Genomic DNA, 20,906 nt, shown 5'->3' on the forward strand with positions numbered 1-20,906 from the left:
TGTCTGTACAACAGAGAAGTCAGTCGTGTGTTTGTGTACCTTAGAATGTTTGTGTATTTATTTGTGTGTTGGTGCGATTCTTGTGAATGACATCTGTCTGTGATCCAGCGAAGTGCATCTATTCAGCCCTGTTTTGACAGTGGAGTCTGTGAAAATGTTACTATTCATGACAAACTTTGGTTCCTGAGGAGACAAAACATTTATCTTTTGGAGCTGCAGAGATTTGTGGATGTTCCTGTTGTTGCCGTTTGTATTTCCTCAGGGGAGTTCTGCTGTTGGTCTCTTCAAAAGTACTGGAGTTTTGATTAATTGTGGTCTGTGGTGCGGAAATGGTGCAATGGATGAGGCTGTCGTTCCGCCCATGTGGACTCCATATGTCCATTTAAATGACTTTACATTTGTCAGGAAACAGGATCGATGTTTCAAATTAGTACTGTAGACTGTGTTTCATGCTCTGTCACAAAGTCTCTGTTTGAGGACTGAACAATGGATTGTCTCTGGGAAAATTAAACCGATCTTATGTCAGTTATCGCCGTTTCACTCAGTTTACTTAGGCTCAAGCCTGGGTTAACCATATGGGCAACTGGGCCCGCGATGTCTGAAGGGCCCTGGGTAGCTCGGGCATAACAAAAATATCTGGTTATCTTTTGCTTAAAATGAAACTGTCCGCTGTCCGGAGCTATTGCACTGCACAGAAACCCTGCTCCTGCTGTCTGTGACCGTGAGCTGAGACCCTCTCCTCATTGGTCAGTCCAAAAAGCAAATCAGCTGTGACGCAAATCAACGTGCATGCACTGAGCGGGATGTGAGACATCAAGAACTATGCGACATACGTACGCGAATCAAAACGATGTTTACATTGCACTTACTTTAACTCTCTTGTTGAATTCTGAGGTGACAAGTGGATTTCTGTTTAACTCTTTCTTCGCCAATGACGAGATTTTCCGTCAGTGCGTGTTTTCACTGTTATGCTATAGTTGGAGGTGTTGCGGATCATGTGAAATACTTTCCTTAGTCCAAAAACAAACAATTAAGCAGTTTTTTCGGAAAAATGAAGGACCGGGTTTAACGTTCTCGCACTGGAGTCTCCGTATCCCATGGCAACGCATCCAGCGGCAGTCACTGAATGAGGAAATGCAGACTGTGCAGGAACCGCGCAGTTTCAAAAGCCTTAAAGATGATCATGGAGACAGAGTCTGACAGTTCAATATATGATGGAGCTACAGAAGAACCATTTAGAGACAGGAACGGAGAAATAGAAGGTGAGGGACACGGAACACGGGGAACACAGAGCAGCTCAGGTCCGACACGGAGATGGGGGGGGGGGGGTCGCACGGAGTGACACGGGGACAATGACAGACAGGAGGAAGAGAAAAGAGACATTTCTAGGGGACATTCAAGGAGAAGACAGACACACAGACGTGGGACAAGATAAAGGACAGCTAGTGTTCATCTGTTAGAGTGAGTTCAGATTCAGACTGAGGACACAGAACAGATTCAGCTGTAGAATGTCAGCAGGGACACAGGTAAGACACTGTTTGATTTAGCTTTTGTATGAAATAAATAAATAAATACATATATTCATGCAAAGATAAATAACTAGATGTCCATATAATTATTTACAGATCAAACACAGCAGCTGGTCCAACAGGAGGATGTGGTGCAGCCAAGCAAAGGCCAGAAATCTACAGTATTTAGTGAATTTGTTTCTTTTTTTCTTGAAAATGAGGAATATTGAAGTGTTTATATCAAAAAGCTAAACTAATATGTTGTTACTTACAGTATAACTGATGTATGTCAAAGTGTAAAGTTTATCAGGAACCTGGTGCTTTAGAAGATGTTTGGTCTAAAGTTTGGTGTGGATTCCACTAACATTTTGTGCAATGATGGGATATCTTAGAGCTGTTTGTTATTATTATTGTTGTTATAATTATTTTATTTTGTGATTTTGAATACAGTGTTACTGTTGGTAAAGAAGAAAGAGTCAAAAATGTAAATAGGAAATCAGTTTTATCTTGAAAATCAATGTCTTCGAAAAAATTCAATTTTCTCAGTTTTTTGCTCTAAATTCATTTTTTTCCTGAAAATGACCAATATTCAAATATTCATATCTCACGAACAAATGAAGATAGAATAAAATCATTTTTTTGTGTTTAAAAGTTGAAGTTCTGTTCTTTCTTTTGATGTATTCAGTGTTCACATACTCCTAACACAACAGTTTCAGTGAGCCTCCAAAGATTAGTGAAAATGACCAAAAAGGCTGGCGCTGGCTACCAACTCACTGGAAAATGCTCTGGCAGGGAAAGAGTTAAAATTCATATCTGAGTCTATCAGATTATGTTTGTGTTTTGTCTGTGGGCTTTTTCTGACGATTCAATACATTTGTGTTGGCAAAAAGTGTTCTTAAATATATACTGGATACTTTGGAAATGGTTTCTTATTTATTTTTTGTGAAAATGGAGGACACTTCCCTCTCTTTCTAATGTAGTGGATCAATTTTAGATTATACTGATGCTAATGTGTTTTATTTTCATATCATCATATGCAGGTGAGTGGCCTTGACAAGAGGCTATAGTGGTGCACTTGTAGTTCTACAAGCATTTACACATTTGTACATCAAAATGCATTTGATGATAGTTAGATTTATGTATGGGGTATATTTACATATATTCCTGGAACTTATTCTGTATTTTGCCAGATTATAGGGATCCTGGGGTTGTGATGATGGGGCCCTTGAATATGGTTGCCCAGGGTACAATGAAGTGTTAATCTGGCCCTGCTTAGGCTACATTTAAACTGCAGGCAAATCTGGCCCAAATTTGATTTTTTGCCTCTATGTGACCTGTGACCTGTTCTGTTAAAGACAGTTTGAACAGCACAAATCCGATTTTTTCAAATCCGATCCAGGACACTTTCGTATGTGGTCCTAAATCTGATACACATCCAGTATTTTGCACTGATAGGTAGGTAGGTGAGGGTGGGGGGGGTCTTCCCACACCCCTGTTTCCTGGATGCCGTCTGGGGCTGGGGGTCCTGGGGGAGAGGGGGGTTAGTCCATTGGCTTGGGGTCTTGGCTGGCTGCATTGCTTGGGGGTGCTGCCCTCTGATGAATGACATGTGCACACAGGGGCTGGGTTGGCTGGGGTGTGGGTACATGTGTGGGTGTGTTTGTACATGTAGGTGTGTGCATGTGGGCGTGGGTGGGTGTATGGGCCTGGGTGGAGGTGTTTGTGTGTGTGTGTGAATGGTTGAACATGTGGGATGGGTGGTGTGTGTGTCTGGGTGTCAGTGGGTGTGTGTGCATATGCTTGTGTGGGTGGGTGGGGGACTGGAGGGCGTGTGGGGTGTGGGGGTTGGGGGTTGGGGTTGGGGTTGGGGTTGATGGGACGGGGGGCAGGGGTGGGGGGATGGGCCTCCAGGCCCCCGGGGTGCTTGGCCATGGCATCGGGGTGCGCCCTGGTCCGCGGTGGGTGGCTGTCTGGGTTGGCCTGGTCTCCCGGTGTGCTGGGTGGGACCCCTGCCCGGGGGGAAGGGTAGCCACCTGGGCTCGTGGTGGTTGGGGACCAGCGCCTTGCTTGCCCCTGGGTGGCCAGCCCCTGGCGGAGTTTTGGCGGCTGGCGTCCCTGGTTCCCTGGGGCCTGTGCTCGGCTGCTGTGGGGCCTTTGGCTGGGGCCTCCCTTGACCATCTTCGGGGAGGGTGCACTGTCGCCTCTCGGGGGGGTGGGCTGGATCCCCCCTCTCTGTGGTGTCTGCTGGTTAACTGGGCCTTGGGGCCCTCTTTGTTGGCCCCTGGTCCTTGGAGGGAGTGTGGTTGCGGTTGCATGTCTGTGTTCTTCACCTCAGTCTCTTTCCTTGTTCTTTTTCTTTACTCTTTTTCTTTACTCTCTCTGTCACAGCAGATTAATGTGAACAACTGATGTTGTGTGGATTTGTTACCGGTATTATTTGGGCAGACGTTTATGACACCAATGTATAATGATGAATATGTAATTAGTGTTCATGCTGTCTTTTCTTATATTCATCATTTAATAGGTCTTATGTATTTTATTTTAATGTAATTTTGTTTGTTTGTTTGTTTCTTTCTTTCTTTCTTTCTTTCTCTTCTGCCCAGTTTACTCAGTTCTGGTTGTGGTTATAGTTATCATTATAATTATAACCATGGTTGTTACTGCAAACTATAACAAAATGTTCAAAATGGTTTTAAAACCCAACAAGTCAGAAGGATCGTGAGGCCCTGCTTTCACAGTCTGTACTCATACTGAAAATCAAGATCAAGCGAGCCTTTCAGATATGTCACGTGATAAGACGTATTTCTTCATTCCTAATTACATCCGAGCCTCTTTTGTGCATGCAGGTCACTTCAGGGTCGCATTCAGTTCATACTCAAGACTGACAGAAGTCACATTTAATGTGTAACATGAACGAGCACACAAAAAATGAGATTTCACCAAAAAATCAGAATTGTTTTGCTCGGTTCTTGTTTTGGTCATTGTTGCCATTGTGGTCATCACCATGATTGTTATTATTGGTATTGCTGGTGTTCTCCTGTGGGGGTCTTCGCCTCCTTCTTCTCCCTTTTTCGCCCTCATTTGCTCTCTCCCTCTCTCATCCCCTCTTTAAAACACGTCTCACTGGAAAACCTAAACCAAACCACCACACAACACCTAGCAGTAGAGCCCCTCCCCATTTGGTCCCCTCTCCTCGCATACACACACACACACACACACACACACACACACACACACACACACACCAATGTATAATGATGAATATGTAATTAGTGTCTGTTTTTGTCTTGTCTTACTTGTTGTCATGTCTCTCACGTTTTGTTATGTTTTCAACAGCAACCACTTAGCTGGCATAGCCCAGTGTCTTGTTTTTTGTCTGTTTTGTCCCACTGTCTTGTATCGTCCTGTCCCTGTACGAGTCTGTATGAGTCCTCCCTCTATGTACATGTATATATAACATGTGTAATATATGTTATATGTATATATAACATACAGAAAGTTTGAGATTGTTGCTTAAACACAAGCTTTAATTAAAAATAAAGTTGTCCTCTGAAGGGGGTGGGGGGCAGATAAAAATAAATAAATGAATTCCAATTGTGTATTAAAACTATTGAGGTTTTGCACAAACGTCACATGATCACGTGGTTTTCTGTTTACGACGCCATATTGATAGGCAAGCTTTCCTTGGATCGTACAACGTGTTAAACAATGGACCTGATGTGTGCCGTTTAGCTTAGCTAAACTTAGCTTTCACCAGTTATAAGTAAGCATAAAGACCGCTCGGTTCCATTGGTGGCAGTGGTGGTGTCATGTCTGCTCCCAGACTGTGTCTGGATTTGTCTGTCTTTTCTGTTTTGTCTGTCATTTCCTGTTTTATTTTGTTAAGTTTCCTTCATGTGTCATGTCTGGTGTCTTTACTTCCTTTCCCTGATTGTTCCACCTGTGCTGATTACCTGACTCCTCCCTGATTGTCTCCACCTGTGTCCAATTGTCTTCCCACCCTCTTGTGTATTTAAACCCTGTGTCTTCCCCTGTCTAGTTGCCAGTTTGTGTTCTACAACTTGTTGTGCTCACTTACCAGTGTTTTGGATCCTGTCAGTCTGTCTGCCTGTTTTTGACCCGTTTTTGTCCTTCGACCACCGATTCTGCCTGTTCCTGTTCTGCCTGCTCGTCAACAACCTGGTTCGTGTACCCGACTCTGATTCTGCCTACTCCCTTTGATACCTCAGCCTCCACCTGTGCTTCGACCATTCGCCTGGATTACTGACCGTGAGTTTTGCCTGTCCCCCATGTACCTTATTGTTTGCTCCCCTGTGTATGACCTGGCTTGTTTTTTGACCTCCCCTAGTTGCCCCTTGCCCATAGTTGGGATTCCGTTGGGGTTTTCCTGGCTCGGCCACGCTGGTCGCCAGCCGTTTCCACCCGCAGCCCAGACGTCAATCCCCGGACTCAGTGGCTTCACAGAATTATTATTCCTTCTGTGTGCCCCAGCCCCAGCTTCGGCAGCGATCCATGCATACCTCATTCAGTCTCCTCCAACACCTCCGCTCTTACAGAACAGCCCCAGTTCATATCTATCTGGTTAACGTTACATTTCCTACTGATTTACATTAGTGACAAAACAGTTTGCCGGTGAACTTTACATCCTAATATATGTATTGTTTAACTAAGGTAGCTTAGCTCTGGCTTTCTTTCCTGAACAAGTGCTCCAAACCTCTGAGAATGCATGATTCATGCATGAAGAGGGGTATGTGCAGAGGGGGGAGGGACAAATGGCAGTTGAGTTTGATAGACATATCACCGTTTAATGATTTCGATTAGGCACTTAAAATGATTGGATGGTGTTTTTCCAGTCCTTTCTGTTCCACAGATCACTAAATTTTTTTTTTTTTTTGTGTGTGTGTGTGTGTTAGAGCATTTAATTAATTGGTTGTAATCGGGGGGGGTGAAGGGGATTTTAAGCAAATGAGTAAAAAATGCTCCAGGAAAACATCTTACATCCTGCCTTTAACAATCTGATGCATTTTAAGAACATATAAACTAAAATGTTTGCACTAATGATCAACTGCTTCCCGTCACGTTTTGTTTTGCATTGGAGTATGATTATGTTTCTTTTCATTTTAGGACTAATTATCCTAATAATATTCACTGAGGCAAATTACAGAGGGTATACTGTGGCACTGTATGAAATTATTATTTGCAGCTGTTTTGTGAATTAAACACTATTTTTGTCTCAAAATCTGCATTATGTTGGTTTTAATTATATAAATTTTATGTTTTATTTAACCTATACTGCATTGCAATTTATAATGAGAATTGATGCAAAATCATTTACACATTCTAAATCAATCCCAAATTCTCCTATTTGGCTCCTTCATTGCTCTGCTTTTTACAGTTTGTTTTTCACCCTTGAAGACCCACAACTATTTTTGTCACTACTTCTAAATTATGTTTTTCTTTTCCAAGTGATTTATCACCGTTTATATTATCCTCTGTATTTATCATTTTTGAGTGAAAATCAGGTGTTTTCCTATAATTGATTCACTGATTATTTAGATGTTCATAAAAGTTCATGGTAAATTCAAAGGGTATTAGATCAAATCAGGAAAAAAATGAGGAAAAAGGGACTTTTTAAACAAAACTGAACACAAATCCAGTGTCTCCATCCACTGTCATTTATCAAACTCAATGGGTTTTACTGGTGAATCAGTGTTGTAGAAGATGACAGTGTTTCGACGTTTGCTACGGAGCCTCTGAACGTCCAAATGGGTTTCTGATGAGCATGAAAAGATGACTGTGTATTTTATACCAATTATTTACATGGATTGATAGGATTAGTGGATCAACAAGAAACTAAAATGTTTAATTTTAGTCAGTGGTGAATGTTTGGGTCTTTATGGGTTAAGCATCCAGCAGATGATGACTACTTCTTGTTCAGGTCAGTGGAAGGAATTTATAAGAAAAAACATTGTACCTTTTTTTTTTTTTTTTGTTACACCTCATGTCAAACAGTGTAAGAATCCAAGCAAAGCTCATTGTTGGAGGAATTGGGGCTTTGTGACGGCAGGGCACGTCCACATTTTTTGAGACTGTGCTAAGGGTTGTACCCTACTGGTCACTGGTGATAAAGGAAATCAGCAATATAATAGGAATGGACTTACCATTTGATCATGAATTACTTTGATAACCTACCACACGAGATGAGAAAATCTGACCAATATCTTTACCTCCGCCAAGGAGGTTATGTTTTTGCCAGGGTTTGTCTGTCTGTTTGTTTGTTTGTCTGTCCGTTAGTGTGCAACATAACTCAAAAAGTTATGGACAGATTTGGATGAAATGTTCAGGGTTTGTTGGAAATGGGATAAGGAAGAAATGATTAAATTTTGGTGGTGATCGGGGGTGGGGGGGCCCACGGGGGGGGGGGCACTGATCAGCCTTGGCGGAGGTCTGTGCGGAGGTCTGTGCTTCTAGTTTGTTAATGTTATTAGCAGGGGCAAAAACAGCCATAACTTGAAAACAGATGTGTGAGGATCCCCCAACACTTATGGACTTATGTGTTGTTAATGAAATGTATGACATGGAAAGGCTGACCTTCTCATTAAGACTCACTACTGACAAATGTAAAAAATATTGGGAAAAATGGAATGTGTACGTTAATCAAAGAAATCCTTGAACTTGTATAATCTTATATCAAAATATGTGGTTATTTGGACTTTTTTTTTTGCCTAATTTGTCATGAACCTGTCTGTATTTTATTTGTCTAAAGGGTGAACCTAGATGCTCTGTCTGTTTTTTCTTCTTTTTGTTTATTTGATTATTTTGTATACTGTAAAATTTGGAGATAAAAATAAAGTATATAAAAAAAGCATCCAGCAGCACTGGATTTAAAGGCCTTTTTTCCCAGTTCAGTGCAGACTTCAAGAGCAGATAGAAGGAATCAATTCTGAGACTGAAATTACCGGCACTTTTTTTTAACCCGTAGTTATTACCTCCGCCAAGGAGGTTATGTTTTTGCCAGGGTTTGTTTGTTTGTTTGTCTGTCCGTTAGTGTGCAACATAACTCAAAGTTATGGACAGATTTGGATGAAATTTTCAGGGTTTGTTGGAAATGGGATAAGGAAGAAATGATTAAATTTTGGTGGTGATCGGGGGTGGGGGGGCCCATTTCCAACAAACCCTGAAAATTTCATCAAAATCTGTCCATAACTTTTTGAGCTATGTTGCACACTAACGAACAGACAAACAGACAAACAAACAAACAAATCCTGGCAAAAACATAACCTCCTTGGCATGGGGGGGGGCCCACAGGGGGGGGCCACTGATCAGCCTTGGCGGGGGTCTGCGCTCTCCGAGTGCTTCTAGTTTTACAGATGTGATGGAAGCAAAATTAGGATATATCTACAGTTGAGGACAAAATTATTAGCCCCCCTATGAAATTTTAAGTTTCTTCAAGATTTTCCTTAATACTTTTTTTTAACAGAGCAAGGAATTTTCAACATAGCATTTCTGAACATACTAGTTTTCTTTAGATGGCACAATTTTTTATATTTGCACACCAAAACAGAATTATGTAAGAACAAACTAAAATAACCAGGGACATTATTATTAGCCCCCTTTAAGAAATGACATTTATTAAGTGATGTGCTTTAACTTCACAGGTGATGTGCTTAAAAGTGATCAGGTGAATCAGGTGATTTCACTCAACATTTAAGTTAAAACATGGAATAAAAGCCTCAGTATGGGTCATTGAGCTGTCAGTTGAGAAAACTAAAGAAATCAGTTTGGACTTGAGAAAAATAATTATTGATGCATGTTATGCACTCCCGTCAGCGGTGTTAGTTTTGTCATATTTGTCTTGTCATGTGTTCTCATTTCCTGATTTATTTTTGTTAGGGGTTTCTTTTTGTGTGTGTACACGGTCTGTCTTGTCTGTCTCCCCTGATTCCTTGAGTGTCTGCGCCTGGTGATAATTATTCCCACTCCCTTCTCTTCTTGTCTGTTGCCAGTGCGTCTTCCATGTCATGTCACGTCCACCTCATATTGCCTGTACTCCTCTCGTGTTAGGTTCCTTGACTTGTGTGAGCAGATTAGTTAGATTTTTACCTCCGCCAGGAGGTATTGTGATCACTTTGCTTTGTGTGCGTGCGTGTGCCAGTATCAACATTTCCTGAAAATTTCCTGAAAATCTGTCGATAACTTTTTGAGTTATCTTGCTAACAAACAAACATGCCCAGGAGGCAGATCTGTCCTGGCGGAGGTCTGCGCTCTCCAAGTGCTTTTCTTGTTGATTTACTGTTTTTTCTCCTTTTTTCTAGTTAGTCTTTTTCCACAACTGTGAAGATATTTACCTCTGCCAAGGAGTTTGTTTTTGCCGGCGTTGGTTTGTCTGTCTGTCCGTGTGCAAGATAACTGAAAAAGGTATGGACAGATTTGGATGAAAATTTCAGGAAATGTTGATACTGGCACAAGGAACAAATGATTAAATTTTGGTGGTGATCGGGGGTGGGGGGCGCACTGATCTGCCTTGGTGGAGGTCTGCGCTCCCCGAGTGCTTTTTACCTCTGCCAGGAGGTATTGTGATCGCTTTCCTTTGTGTGTTTGCTTGCGTGTTTGTTTGTTAGCAAGATAACTCAAAGTTATGGACGGATTTGGATGAAATTTTCAGGAAATGTTGATACTGGCACAAGGAAGAAATGATTAAATTTTGGTGGTGATCGGGGGTGGTGTGTGTGGGGGGGCAGATCTGTCTTGGCGGAGATCTGTGCTCTCTGAGTGCTTTTCTTGTCTAGTTTTGTTACTCCTCCTTACGAGAAGACATTGTTGTGAATTATTATTCAGCTTTTTGTGAAGATATTTTTGTTAGTTTTTTTTCATTGCCTCAGTCTGAGATTTTTTTTTCTTGCAACTAGAGTGAATAAATACTCTTATAATCACTAGCCTGCTGTCTGTCTTGTGCATTTGGATCCAAGCCATGTGCCACCCCCTAACAATGCACACAAAGCAGGAGAAGGAAAAGCTGTCCAAGCATTTCAAAGTGTCAAGAACTGGAGTGAGATGTATAATCCAGAAATTCAAAGACAGCCACACAGTACAGAACAAGCCTGGCAGAGGTAGGAAGCGAAAAATTTCAAAGACCCTGGAAAGAAAACTAGTGAGAAATATGTCTTAAGACACTAGAACAACTGCCAAGACACTGGTGAATGACTTGGCCACATCAGGAATCGTAGTCTCTAAGAAGACAATCACTAGAGCTCTGCATAGGAATGGACTGCGAGGATGCAGACCAAGAAAAACTCCACTTTTGAAGAAGACACACCTTTAAGCCAGACTTAAGTATGGTCAGGACAACCTGGAGAAAGATTATGCATACTGGAAATGCGTCCTATGGTCTGATGAGACTAAACTAGAGCTCTTTGGCCATAGAGACACTGCTTATGTTTGGAGAAAAAAGGGAGAGGCATCTAACCCAAAGAACAACGTCCCCACAGTGAAACACGATGGTGGGAGGATTATGTTGTGGGGATGCTATAGTACATCTGGAACTGGAAATCTGGTCAAGGTGGAAGGAATCATGAACAAAGAAAGATAAGTGGAGATTTTGAAAGAAAACTGTAAGCAGTCAGCAGTAAAACTGGGTCTGGGTTGTCGCTTCATCTTCCAACATGACAATGATCCAAAACATATGTCTCTCTTGGTGAAGAACTATCTTCAGAAGACCAAAGTGAATGTAACTGAGTGGCCGGCACACAGCCACTGAATCCCATTTAAATTATGTGGGCCTAAAGAAGAATGTCCATGCCAGAAGGCCATCAAATCTGGAGGACTTTGAGAGATTTGCCAAAGAAGATTGGGCTGGAATTACTAAAAAGAAGTGTTGAAACTTGTTGAAAAATACAACAAACAACTGCAAAAAAGGATACACAATTGGGATTCAGGATCCAGAGGGCAAATAATTTTGACCCTAGTGCTTTTTGTTTGTTGTAGAATATTTTTATTTCTGTGTGCTAAAATAATAACTAAAATAATGTAAGCATCCAAAATAAAAGTAGGATGTCTAAAAAAGCTGCGTTAAAAATGTGTTGCTCTGTGTAAAAGCACTTAGGAAATATTTTTCAAAACAATGACATTTTTGTAGGGGGGCTAATAATTTTGTCCTCAACTCTATAAATGAGAACATGCCAATGTTTGTTTGTGTGTGTGTGTGTGTGTGTGTGGACAAAGCAGATCATCCAACATGAACAACAGACATGAGTGAGACAAGTTTGTAATAAACCTCCATCCATTTTGAGTTCTTATACTTCAGTAAAAGTAGTAGAAGTAAAGATATAACTTCTTCAATACAAGTGAAAATGTATAGGCTCTGAAACGTCTCCTCAGTCTTCTTCTTTTGCCAACTATGTCTAAACAGCCAAAATTTCCGGAGTTACTCATTTTTAATCTATAAACATTGACATGCTTTTCAATTTAAAATAAAACATCTGTATAGAAACCTGGGGCCTCATATAAAAAGACTTGTGTGGATTTCATACTGAAACCTAGCATATGCTTAAATCCAGAAAGTCTGTACGCACAAAAAAATCCAGATGAATAAAACCGAGTGTACGCCCAAATCCAAGCACCCTTCCTTTGTACATCCCAATAAGCGTAGAATTGACCACATATGTTAGAGTACCAGACTCCTCCCTCTCCACGCCCACACTTAAATATGCAAATCAGCATAAACAGGGTCTCCAGGTGGGATTCCCTCTGGGTTTCCCCTCTCTGCATGATCAGATGATGATGTCCAGGTGGACGCAAAGCGGAGGATGAAACAGGTGGACGGAGAAAAGAGACAAACTTAGCCCGTTTGAGCAGAGTTGCCGCTACTGTGGGTGACACTAGTCTGACAGGGGGAACTCGAATCACCCTCAAGGTATATATTTAGTATTTGTGTAACTCACACATTAGTTCATTCTACAGGTCATACAACAGTCTGATCACAGCCAAACAAGATAAAGGTTCATGTGTAATCATGTCAGGATATCAAAGAGGAAATCAAAGACTTTGACTTATGTTTAATCACTCAAATTATTATCTTCCAACAATGAGACAGAAGATGGTGAGATGCAGTATCAACCTCCTGTCACAGAGGCTTCTGTTGAATCCCCAGCGTTAGCACCAACAGCCAGCTGATGATGCCCGCCCAACAGGTGTCCTGTCAGCCACCCTACCTGTCCAACAGGTGTCCTGTCAGCCACCCTACCTGTCCAACAGGTGTCCTGTCAGCCACCCTACCTGTCCAAAAGGTGTCCTGTCAGCCACCCTACCTGTCTGTCATGGGTCTGTACTCACCTGAGTCACCAGAGGACATCGTGAGGACAATCGGCGGCGTCAATGAGCGCCTGGACCGACTTAGAAATGTCTCACGGATATTAACACTACATTAAACGCATTTATCAACCAGTGAATTTTGTGTCCTTGTCAATTTATATGGTTGTTAGCTCTGCCAGGAGGTATTGTGATCACTTTGCTTTGTGTGTTTGTTTGCGTGTTTGTTTGTTAGCAACTTCACGGGAAAACTATTCTAACCATCTTTACCAAATTTTACCCACAGATAGGCCTAGGCCTTGGGATGAACCCATTAAATTTTGGGCCAAGTAGGCCAAAGTTCAAGGTCACAGCAAGGTCACAAAATCTCAAATTTTCCTATCTCTCATCAATGAACAATTTTCAAAAATTCATAAAAAAATTCAAAGCGACTCCGATTAGCCTGTGGCGATTAGCCTGTGGGATTTTGATACACCTGTGGCTTATAAGAATATCTGGCACATAATTGTCCACATTCACTGTGGAATATGAACTCTGTGGACATTTCAATTTAACATTGAAAATCCCATTTATGACGCATTTTTCATTATAACTCAACAAATGGGGGTGCTAGCAAGCGTGATGGAGTGAAGATGCACTTATCAGAGCTCCTGCACGTTTTTGTTTAAATTTCATTAATTCATTAAAAATTCATTTAATTCATTAAATGAATTCATAATTTCATTAAAAAGGCACTATGTTACCTTTTTGGCTTAAAAGACTCTCCTACCTTACTTATTATCTTAAGAAGTTCGAGGAAAATCTCATTTATGACTTCAAAATTACGCAAGTTCAAATATGAGGCCTGCTCGAGCACAAGGCCCAACACAGCAGCGGCAAAAAGTTCGAACAACGATAACCAGCCTCAGCCTGCTCAAGCGATAGCATGGACCCCATAGCGATCAAAAAGGACATCCTCATCTCCCTGCGAGCAGACAACTCAACTGCGATTAAAGAAGAAATGAAAAACGCCTTGGCAGAGCACTTTGAGTATCTGAGGAAGGAAATGCGGGACATGAAGAATGAAATCGCTAACAACACTAATGCTGTTCAGGCGGAACTTGAAGGCTTAAAGGCTAACATGAAAGAGCAAAAGGCTAACGTGAATGAGGTTCAAGAGGGGCTGTCAACATGGTCAGACAAGGTGGTGGAAATGCGAGAAACGGTGAATGAGCTTAAAACACAAGTGACAATGCTTAAAGACAAATGTGAGGAACTGGAGGGGCGTACGAGACGGAGTAACATCAGAATTATTGGCCTGGCTGAGCTCCAGGGCTCTAGCGTACCAGCGGCTGTCTCTGCGCCCCTCAAAGAAGTTTTCCAGCTGGACAGAGAAGTATGTGTGGACCGCTCTCACTGCAGCCTGATTCAGTGGAAACCTGGAGATAAACCCCGGACATTTTAAGGAGAACGCGCAACAGCGGCGGCAAACTTCAATACAGAGGAAACCCCATAGCCATCTACCCAGATTGCACGACCAGTGTCGTCAAAGCTCGAGCCGCCTTCAATGATGTAAGGAAGATGCTGCACAACAGACCTGGAGTCCGATACGGAATCCTCTTCCCGGCCAGACTCCGCATCTCACACAACAACATGAAAAAGGAGGTTATGGATACTAAAGCCATGGACTATGTGAATGAGAACATCATCTTCCCACAGTCTAAAAATGATAAGTATTGACTCTTCTTTCAAAGGTTTTAAAGGTGATAAACGAGATGACGCAATTTTCTTTGTAATTATTACGAGCAATATTGTCCGCATTGTTGAACTTTAAAACGTGCAGTGCTCTGAGCTGAACAACAAACAGGCCTAGTTCTGTATCTTGTGGTACTTCAGAGCGTTTTCAGATGCGAGTTAAGGCTGCTTGCTCAGCCACAAACCCTGAACTTCATGATGGTTATCAGTTTAAAAGAGAAAGATTTGGTTGTTGACTGTGCTCAGGGTCTTCTTCAGTTGTTTACTGTTCCTACTGTTCGGATCCCACTGTTCCCTGGGGATTATTCAGTATCTAAAAAAGTTGAAAGACAGTCAGAATGTGTGTTGTAAGTTATACTTATACAAAAACCACTCATTGTTAGGCTCATTGTTTTAATTTTTCTATACTTTATTTTACATTATTGTCCCCTTTTTTCTTTTTTTTTTCTTCCCCTCTTCTCCCCACCCTGATATGCTTTCAAACTTGGAATATTATATGGATCACATTTGATCTAGTATACGTTTTCCATTTTAAATATGGGTTTACTTAAGGTGATAAGCTACAATGTTAAACGACTTAATAGTCCAATAAAAAGAAAGAAAATCTTGGGTCAATTAAAAAAAGATAATTGTCATATAGCTTTCTTACAAGAGACACATTTGTCTGATAATGAACATGATAAGTTGAAAAAGTCATGGGCGGACCCGGTTTTTTCATCTCATCCTTCTGGCAGGAAAAGGTGTGTCACCATTTTAATACATAGACAAATACATGTCACCCTACTCTCCTTATGTAAAGACCCGGATGGAAGATATATTATGGTTAATGGTGGAATAGATGGAGTAAAGGTCTGCTTATTTAATATATATGCCCCAAACGAGGATGAACCCAACTTCATGCATAATTTTTTCAATATAGTGCTTCAACAGAGCTCTGGTGTTTTACTTTTAAGAGGAGATTTTAATTGTGTTATATCTCCACAGCCTAGCTCCAAAAAGTAAAGCACTAAAGCATCTGACTGTAGAACTGGGTCTGGTCGATGTATGGAGAAGCAAGTTCCCTAGAATTAGAGATTTTACCTTTTACTCACATAGACACTCATCCTATTCCAGAATAGACCTTTTCTTTACTCCAAAAGCATAGGAGCATAGAATAGAAAATATTGAAATTCATTCTATTACATTTTCTGATCATGCCCCTCTTGTATTGTAATGGAATTTAGGACAAACACCCAAAATCAAACACTGGAGACTTAATGCATTGCTCTTAAATGACAAGGAATTTTGTGACTTTATAAACAAGGAATTAAATACTTATTTAGAATTAAATGCTACTCTAGAAATATCAGCTCTAACTCTATGGGACTGTGCCAAGCCTTATATCAGAGGTCTCATTATATCATATGTGAGTGCTAAAAGAAAGAAAAGAGTAGCAAACAATACGAATTAGAGAACAAAATAAAAATGTTAGAACAGCATCACAAAATGACATCGACCCCTGATCTGCTAGAAAACGTTAAAGCGCTGCGAAGAGAACTTAACAGTTTAATAACAGGAAAAATAGAGGGTACTTTGAGGTTTACTAAACAAAAGTACTATGAAAATGGCTACAGGGCAAGCAGACTGCTAGCAATAAGACTAAAGAAACAGCAGTCTTCTAATATGGTCCAAAAGATAAAGTCAGATAAGGCTATGATCACTAAACCAGACAAAATTGTGGAATGTTTTGCTTAGTATTACAGGTCCTTGTATAAAAACTCAGATACCTGTACAGATGATAAAATACTGAGGATGTTTTGAAACCATATTCAACTGAAAACACTCCCTGAACATATGGCTAAACAATTAGATGTACCAATTAGTAATAATAATAATGATGGATTAGATTTATATAGCGCTTTTCTATGAATGCATACTCAAAGCGCACACAGTGGATCCATTATTCATTCACTCTCACATCCTCCCTCTGGTGGTGGTAAACTACATTTGTAGCCACAGCTGTCCTGGGGCAGACTGACAGAAGCGTGGCTGCCAATCCACGGGTACGCCTACAATTAGTGAACAAGAAGTTCAACAGGTAATATCCAATCTAAAAAATAACAAAAGCCCTGGCCCTGATGGGTTTATTAATGACTTTTGCAAAAAGTTTAAAGAAAATGTTGCCCCCTTATTGTTAAATGCTTACCACCATGCACTACAAACTGGAACCATGGCACCCTCCTGCAATGACGCTAAAATTGTTGTGATTCATAAAGAGGGCAAGGACCCTACCAATTGTCAGTCATACAGACCAATATCCTTACTTAATACAGACCTGTGCATCCTTACAACAATTTTAGCTAAATGTCTAAGTAAAATAATATCAGCATTTATAAATCCCGATCAGACTGGATTCATAACAGGGAGATATTACGGAGATAATGTTCGCAGATTGCTTAATTTAATGTCCTACCCAAGATCTGAACAGGAAGAAGTAATGATCCTGTCCCTAGATGCCCAAAAGGCATTTGACCGGGTCTCCTGGCAGTATTTAGTGCACACTCTTCAAAGATTTCAATTTGACCCAAATTTTATAATATGGATAAAAATATTATATTCCAATCCACCAGCCACTGTAAAGGTGGCTAGTGGTAAATGTCTGGTAGATTTTCATTGGAACACGAATGTAGGCAGGGATGCGCTCTGTCGCCCCTGCTGTTCAATATAAGTATTGAGCCTCTGGCACAGTTAATCAGGGATGACAGAAATGTTAAGGGATTTTCAATTAATGGAGAGCAACATAAATTATCTATTTATGCAGATGATGTACTTTTATGTTTATCTGAACCTAAATCAATTGACTCCCTCTTTAAAGGAGTGTATCAGTAATTATGTACACCTTTCTGGTTATAAAGCAAATATAGATAAAACATTAGCTTTGGACATAGGGAGCAATATAGCTCAAAAATGTAAGGATGAGAGTGGCTTTAAATGGCCCAAAGAGGGTATTAAATACCTAGGTATTCAAATAGGTATTCAAATTCCTCCATCACTTACTCATTTGTACAAGGTAAACTAAAGGTGGTAATAGGGAAAATTAAGAAAGATCTAGAGCGATGGACAGTCCTTCCTCTTTCTCTCTCAGGTCGCATAGAGAGCTTACGTATGAATGTGCTAGCAAGACTTTTGTACCTCTTTCAGATGCTGCCAGTCAATATCCCTAATTCTACATTCAATGAACTAGATAAACTTTTTTCAAAATTTTTCTGGCAAGGAAAATGGCCAAGGATAAGGATTCAGACATTAAATTTGCCAAAGGCAAGAGGTGGACTTCAAGTTTGCTATTTTAGGTGTAATCCCAGAAAGTTTAGAGGGAAATAACCAAAAATACCTCTTGTGAATTTTACTAACAGCAGCCATTAAATGCATCACTATCAAGTGGTTGAAACCTGAACCTCCAACATATAATATTTGGATTGAGAAAGTGAGGGAAATCTATAAAATGGAGCAAATTACATATGAACTTAGAATTCAGGGAGAGATATGTTTTTGTACAAAGAGATGGAGTCCATTGATTAAGTTTTTAATGCAATAAGCATTCAGAAGTGGTTTTATATATGTATGTTTTTGTATGTATATTTGTATATGTATATATATATTATTATAATTTCTTTTTTTATTCTCTCTTTTTTTGGTCATTCATGTTTCATTTGTGATTAATTGTAATCAATATCTACTGTAAATATAGATTTTTTTTTTTCACATGTGCCATATGGGGATGTGTATGGGGATATATGTCAATGTATGTAAAGTGTCTTATATATTTGAATGAGTAAAACCAAATAAAAATTAAAACTGCAAGCAGCATTGGGCGGGACCTCGCACCGAGCGTTCTGCCTCCCCCGCGATCCGCCTCCCGTGACTGTCGACACCTCAGCTCCACTCACACCTCTCCATCCCCATACCAGTTCCCACCTTTTAGTGTCTGTCCTCCTTACATCTGTACAGAACACCAGTGACCCTCTGCTGAAACCACCATCACCTTTAAATGAGACTTTTATTTTGGAAACCCTACTGTGTGTATGTGCATTTGTTTTGTATGTGAAAGAAAGAGTCAGTTTGAAAAATGAATTGAAATAGTATGAACAACTCAGCATAAAAGTGATGATTTATCACATTTAAGGCTATTATTTTGGAAAAACCTTATTGTGTGAGCATGTGTGTCTGTGAGAAATAGTACTTTTGAATGAAGAAACATTGTACAAACAGTTGAGCATTTGGTCATAAAAATGAAAAGAAGTTATTTTGTATTATGTATTATTTTTGATAAGGGTTTTATTTTGAAAAAAATGTACTCCGTGTACTTTGTAATGTGTGCAAAATGTCCAGTATCAACAATACAATGCAGCAAAACCTGTTTTAAAATGTGAGGGGGGAGAGAAGAAAAAAAAAAAAAAAAAAAGTTTTTCCTTGGATAGTCTGGGACCAGAACCAGGGTTCTTCTGTTTCACAGGGAACAACACTAACCACTGCACTATACAGAGATACTGTCAATGGTGCACCAGGAAGAGTTTCATAGGGATTTTGTCATTGTAAATGTGAAAGTAAACATAGTCTTCAGGAAATTGCGATTATTCCATAGCCGTAGGTCGTATCTGAAAACTTCTTTCACTTCTGGATTCTGCAGACTTGTGGGAATTTAATGAGGTATAACTTTGTTGTCAAACGTGTAAAATGAATAAGCAGTAATTGCAGATAGAGTAACTTTCAAAGGCAGATTGCTAACTTCCTGTTGGAGTTAGCTCATGGGTGTCAGTGTATGATTTATCGGGCTCAATCAGACCAACATTTTGGCATTTGTTTCATGTTTCTGTGACATTCCTACTGGCCACTAGGGCAGATTTTGTGTGTTTTTTAGTACATAGGGGGTGCTACAGAGTCCATTTTGACACCCAAGGGGTTAATTTTGATATTGTATGAAAGTGTTCACCAGCCATGACATACATGGCAAATTTGGTGAGTTTTGGAGCATGTTAAGGGGGTCAAATGGCAGTCTAAAGTGGAAAAAGTATGAAAATAAACAAATTGCTATAAATCAATAACCGTACATCCTACCTCAAAAATTTTTGCATGTGAGCATTGCGGTGAGTCCTGTGAACGCGTAGATATGTGACATGTGGGGAAAAACTCCAAAGTGAAAAATGAGTTCCAAACATGGCAACTTTGCGGGCTTCTAAATAAAAAACTAAGACAGTTATGGAAAAAGTACGAGACCACTTTTTTGAGGAGGGTTCACTCTATCTTTTGGTGCTATTTAGAAGTCAATACGACAAACGGTGTCATACGAGTTAGTTTTAAAAATTTTATTTTGAAAGGCATATTGCGAACTTTCTGTTGGAGATAGCTCATAGGTGTCAGTGCGTGATTTGTTGGGCTCGATTAAACAAACGTTTTGGCATTGATTTTGTGTCTACAACATTCCTACTGGAAGTTTGCAATTTGAGCATTTTATTTTTTAAAGGCAAATTCTGAACTTCCTGTTGGAGTGAGGTCATGAGTACCCATGTGTGATTTGTTGGGCTCGATGAGATGAAAATTTTGGCGTTGGTTTCATGTTTCTACGACATTCCTACTGGGTGCTAGGGCCGATTTTGTGTATCTAGGGGGCGCTAGAGAGGTCATTTTGGCACCTATAGGTATAATTTTTACATTTTATCAAATTTTTCTCCAGACCTGACATGTGTGCTAAATTTGGTGAGTTTTTGAGCATGTTTAGGGGGTCAAAATCCAGTTTACAGTGACGATAGTATAATAATAAAAAACGAATGAAAAACAATAGGGCCTTGCTTGCAGGCAAGGCCTCTCACTGTGTGAGAGGGCCTTACCTTTCGGCTCGGTCCCTAATTAAAGCTGTAAGCAGCATTGGGCGGGACCTCGCACCGGACGTTCCGCCTCCCGTGCGTTCTGCCTCCCGTGACCATCGACACCTCAACTCCACTCACACCTCTCTGTCCCGATACGAGCTCCCACCGTTTTGTGTCCGTCATCCTTACATCCCTACAGAACACCAGCGACCCTCTGCAGAAAGCACTATCACTTTTTAATGAGGCTTTTACTTTGGAAAAACCCTACTGTGTGTATGTGTGTGTATGTGTGTGTATGTGAGAGAGAGACAGAATCACTCTGAATGAATTGAAATTATACAAATAGCTGAACATAAAAGTCATGATTTACCACATTTCAGGCTTTTATTTTGAAAAAAACTATTGTGTGTGCGTGTGTGTATGTCTTTGAGAGAATAATTTTTAATGAATTAAAACTGTAGAAACACTTGAGTGTTTGGCATAAAAATGGAGAAGTTATTTAATAGTCATTATG

Source organism: Sphaeramia orbicularis, chromosome 3 (genome assembly GCF_902148855.1).
Source record: "Sphaeramia orbicularis chromosome 3, fSphaOr1.1, whole genome shotgun sequence".
In the NCBI taxonomy this organism is placed as follows: domain Eukaryota; kingdom Metazoa; phylum Chordata; class Actinopteri; order Kurtiformes; family Apogonidae; genus Sphaeramia; species Sphaeramia orbicularis.